Below are 5,467 nucleotides of genomic sequence, written 5' to 3'. Positions count from 1 at the left end.
GTTCTGAAAAGTTCCTCTACCACAAACTATTTAAACAATCTGCATAAAAAATTACTTGAAGAGAAATATGGAAAAATGTAAGTAATAACATAGACAGGAATGGAGGCCTGATTCCGTCTCTTCACTGAGTGGCCTTGGGGAAATTAGTTTATGTGGCTTAGCGTCATTTTCCCACCATGTAAGAATGGTGATTTTTTTACCTAACGTATAGGGCAATTGTGAGGACTGAAATAAATAATAATACTGTTTATAATGAAAGCTGACACACGGTAAGGATCAGCAGGATGTGCAGGACCATGGGGTGTTTCAGACGCTGTTCTAGGTATTCAATAAATATTATCTACGTAATCTTCACAAATAAATACTGTCTTCGTAATCTTCACAAGGCAGGAAGGCACTGTCCTCATCTCCTCACTTCAAAGCTGAAAGAGCTGAGGCAGAGAGCAGTAAAGGGACTTGTCCTGAGTGATGAGCTAGTGACCTGTGAAGTCAGGAGTCCAGCCCAGGAAGGGCGGCTTCTGAGCCCGCACTCTGAGTCTCCTGACTCTTGTGCCGTTAACACGCACAAACCCTTTTGCACGCACAGAACTAGGTACATAATAAGGGCTTCATGAAGGTTAGCTGTTACTATTTTTACAGTAATAGAAAACAGTGGAAGAAGAACGGGGTGCCCCCTGTTGACTCAAGGCCTGCTCTAAGCATAAGGCATTCTCCTTATAACCAGCCTAGAAAGCCGCAGAGGCCGGGAAAGGTTCCACAGCTCAGCCAGGGTCAGGGCCATGAGCAGACAGAGCACAGTTTCGACCATGCCGGTCTGGTCCCAAACCGTGGTCTTTTTACCACTATCCATTCCAGCCCAGTATCTTATTTGAATCCACACTTATATTTTGTTTTTCCTTTTCTACAACAAAAAGACCCTTCTGTCACATATGTATGGTAGGTATGTGCATAAGGAACAGGAACACAGAACATCCGTGCTTCGTTGGGCTTACAGTGAGCAAAGACTCGGTTAGAGAAAATGAGGAGGAGCAAGAGAAGCATTTAGCCGGTGTCTGAAGAACATGAGCTGATGGTGATGTCCCCAGGTTCAACCCTAGAGCCAGTCAGTTTTCATGTTTTAGAACATGATGGGGGATACTAATACACATGAACGTTTATTAATTTTCAGGTGATAATAAGGTTCGTTTTCTTTCCTTTTCTTTTTTAGGAGAAGAAAGCCAATCCAATGATGTCAAATGCCAGGATACTAAGATGAGTTGCTAGAGAACACATTTGTGAGTCATTTAGATCAGTTCCTGTGAAACATTGTCCTAAAAAGTTTCTTTCTTTCTTTTCTTTTTTTTTTTTTTTTGAGACAGAGTCTCACTCTGTCACCCTTGGTAGAGTGCAGTGGCATCCTAGCTCACAGCAACCTCAAATTCTTGGGCTCAAGCAATCCTTTTGCCTCGGCCTCCTGAATAGCTGGGACTACAAGTACCTGCCACAATGCTGAGCTATTTTTAAAGACAGGGTCTCACTCTTGGTCAGGCTGGTCTTGAACTCATGAGCTCAAGCCATCCACCTGCCTCGGCCTCCCAGAGTACAAGGATTACAGACATAAGCCACCGTAACTGGCCTTGTCCTAAAAAGTTTCTATGCTGAAAACTAATGCCAAGTCCCCCAGGAGAATACTGGAAATACAAAGCTTTATCTCACAGAACTGCACATCAGCTCTGGAGGGGTTTTGTTCTAGTCGCCATACCTCAAGGCATAAATAAGGCTGGAAATCATCTAGGGAAAAACAATTAAAAAGATATAAAGGGTGGCACCTGTGGCTCAGTGAGTAGGGTGCCAGCCCCACATACCAAGGGTGGTGGGTTTAAACCCAGGCAAACTGCAACAACAACAAAAAATAGCTGGGTGTTATGGCGGGTGCCTGTAGTCCCAGCTACACAGGAGGCTGAGGCAGGAGAATCATCTAAGCCCAAGAGCTGGAGGTGGCTGTGAGCTGTGACACCATAGCACTCTACCAAGGGTGACAAAATGAGACTCTGTCTCAAAAAAAAAAAAAGAAAGAAAGATATAAAGATGGGGAAATCTGGCTGCTAGAAAAGGGCTAAAATACTAATATCTTTGAAAACTGAGAAGTGGTTGGCATAATAAAATCAGGATGAATGGATGGATGGGATGGATGCAAAGTTACTCATCAAAATCTGGAATTCCGGAATGAGACGTACCTCATTATCGTTCCTTGTGTCAACCCCTGAATACTTGGGAACGTATCACCTGAGGGAAAGGAGACACAGTAGTCCCCAGCACTGTGGGCACCATGCACCAGTTTCATGCAAGATCGTTTTTCTGCAAACAAGGGGTCGGGCTGGGAGGATCTGACAGGCGGGTCTCAGGCAGTGGTGTGCGCCTTGGGGAGTGGCTGTCCCCCTCCGCTGGCGTCCTGCTGTGTGGCCTGGCTCCTATTCCTAATAGGCCAGGGACCAGCACTTTTGTGTAACCTGCGGGTGGGAAGCCCAGTCCTACAAGATTACCATATATTAACATACTTAGGAAATGGAGAATTAACATTACTACCTCACATCTAATCCATAGCCAAGCACCAACCCTTGTCCCAGTAATATCTTTTATTGCCCTTGCTTCTGGCCTTCCTTCCATTCTTTTCTGGATCCTGGTCCAATCTCACACTGCATTTACTTGATATAACTCTCCACTTTCACTTAGTCTGGAACAGTTAGTTGTTCACCATTTTTCATCTTTCATCAATAGTTGTTAAGACTCCAGGAGAAGTCTTTTACAAAACATTTCTCAATGTGAATTTGGCTAAGTTTTTCTTCATGGTTAGAATAAAGTTAAAGATTTTTGGCAAGAATGAATGCTACACAGGTAATGTTGTATCCTGTAAGCACGTCTTTTTGTTTGTTTGTTTTGTTTGTTTTTTTGAGACAGAGCCTCAGGCTGTCCCCCTGGGTAGAGTGCTGTGGCCTCACAGCTCATAGCAACCTCCAACTCCTGGGCTCAAGCGAGTCTCCTGCCTCAGCCTCCCAAGTAGCTGGGACCACAGGCATCCGCCGCAACGCCTGGCTATTTTTTGGTTGCAGCTGTCATTGTTGTTTGGTGGGCTGGGCTGGATTCTAACCCGCCACCTTAGGTGTATGTGGCTGGCACCTTAGCCACTTGAGTCACAGGCGCCAAGCACCTGTAAGCACTTCTTAAAGCCTGGCAAAGGAGAGAGGTAAAGCCACTGAATTCTTTCTGTATCCCAGAGTGCACATATTTATTTCGAAGAGCAGAAGTAATAACCTTGGTTCAAGAGACTTAAAATGTTAATAAAAGTCCTTAATCCATAAAAGCTAAATCTCTTAAGAAATTAAGGGATGTTTGAGAATGCTACTTTTAATGTTTTGCCGGTGACATTATGGGGGCCAGTCTGCCTTTCCAGAGATATCTCTTGATGTGACTCTCAAGAACAGAATGCTGACTTTGCTATACAAGCTTAACTAAAAATGGCATTTTCTAATGTCTCTCTCATCACAAAATCAAATTCCAGTCTGGTAGGCATTTGAAACATTGATTCTAAATGCTCTTTCAGAATATGTTTGACGAAATTTTAAAATCATTGAGAGAAGAAGATTTATGTATCGAGAAACTCTCTGACCCTAAATTACCTCTCTACTCAGTGACCTTGAGACTATATTTTTTACTTCACAATTCAAGGTTCTCCAAATTTGGAGGAAATATAGATGCACCAAATATACAGAGAATCACTAAATTTTCCAGGATTTACAAGCTGCAACTTACTTATGTTAGTGTTTCATGAAAATATGGTATGATAAAATTAACATGGATTTTTGGATTCAGAAAAAATTTAAATCCTAGCAGTGTTACTCTCCAGCTACTTGCCTGTGTTTAAGTCATTAAACTCCATTAAGTTGCATTTTCCACATCTATAAAATGGAAGTGTTAATATCTACCTCTCAGTGTTAAGAATTGATAAATTCTTACGTGTCAGTTCTCTATAATTATTATTATAATTACTAACAGGGAAAAAAAAAAATCTTTCCTTTTACTCAAGAACAGAATGGTCCATCTGGGCAATCAAACCATGTCTTTTTTTTTCCCTAAGCCCAAATCCCACCTTTATTATGGATACAGGCTGAGGTGACTTTGTGTGGGAGCCATGTGGGCTTTCTAACAGAACGTGGCACTAGGTACACAAGCCTAGAGGGCCTACTTTTCTTACACAGAAGGCCTATCTAGGTAATATTTCTTTTTTACTTTTTTAAAATTTCAGGTGAATATGAGGGTACATATGATTAGGTTACATTATTTGCGTTTGTAAGGTAAAATCCAAAGTCTGAATTATAATTGAGTCCTTTGCTGAAGATGTGTTGTGCCTGAAAGATGGGAACTGACCTGTCCCTGCCTTCTTGACCTTAATCGTGTTTTTCTCTTGTGTGGGCCTGTGGTTGCTGATCTACTATTTTCAGATTAGTACTGAGTATGTGAGATGCTTGCTTTTCCATTCTTGTGATACTTTGGGACTGTTCTCTAAATCCCCCCAGTAAACACAAAAGATGCAATATCGCCATATTTTTAATGGCTGAGTAGTGTTCCATGATATAAAACCATGTCTTTTATATAAACCGATGAGTTACTTGATCATGTTTACTGCCTGCTGAATTTTCCTCCAAGTGAAAAGTGCTCAATCTGATGTGGTTCAAGTCCTTGCTCTACTTGATACCAAGTTCTCATTCTTGGGTTGGGTGAGACAACCTAGTATCTACATAGTAAATTCTCCTGTTTAAGATAAATCACATTTGGTCTCTGCCACCTGTAAGCAAAAGGATTATGGCTTCCACTACCACCTAATAGCTGGTTAGTTATCCCACCTTAATTGACAACAAAAAATGTCAGCTAGTGCTAATAACTCTTTCAACAGTCAGCTTTATTTTTCATTATAATTATCACACCATAAGGTAGGATCCTCTTTAGTCATTATGAGGTCTGATATAGTTTTTGAGCCTCTATTCATAACACTCTTTCACTTTGATTTCTCTCCTCCAGTCTTACTGGAGTTTTCTTTAGTTTATTTTTAAATTAAGGTATAATATACATAGAGGACAACAAATCTTAGGACTATAATTTGATGGATCTTTATCAACATATACACCCATGTAACCACCATCCAGATCAAAGTACAGCAAATTTGCATCACCCATACTGTTTCATCAGTACCGTTCCAAGATAACCATTATTTGAGATTTTATCATCATAGATTAGTCCTAAATTTTATACATAGTATAAAATGAATCACATGGGATGTGGTACTGTCTTGTACCTGGCTTTTCTCCAAACACACCACTCTGAGATTTGCCACATATCACATGTGTCTACGGTGTGTAATTTTGTATTGCTGGGTAGTATTTAATTATATGGATACACCATAACTTGTTTATGAATTCACCTGTACAGGGAC

The sequence above is a fragment of the Otolemur garnettii genome, unplaced genomic scaffold (assembly GCF_000181295.1).
Source record: "Otolemur garnettii isolate 467f Iridium unplaced genomic scaffold, OtoGar3 scaffold00107, whole genome shotgun sequence".
In the NCBI taxonomy this organism is placed as follows: domain Eukaryota; kingdom Metazoa; phylum Chordata; class Mammalia; order Primates; family Galagidae; genus Otolemur; species Otolemur garnettii.
Note: the sequence above shows the minus strand (reverse complement) of the source record.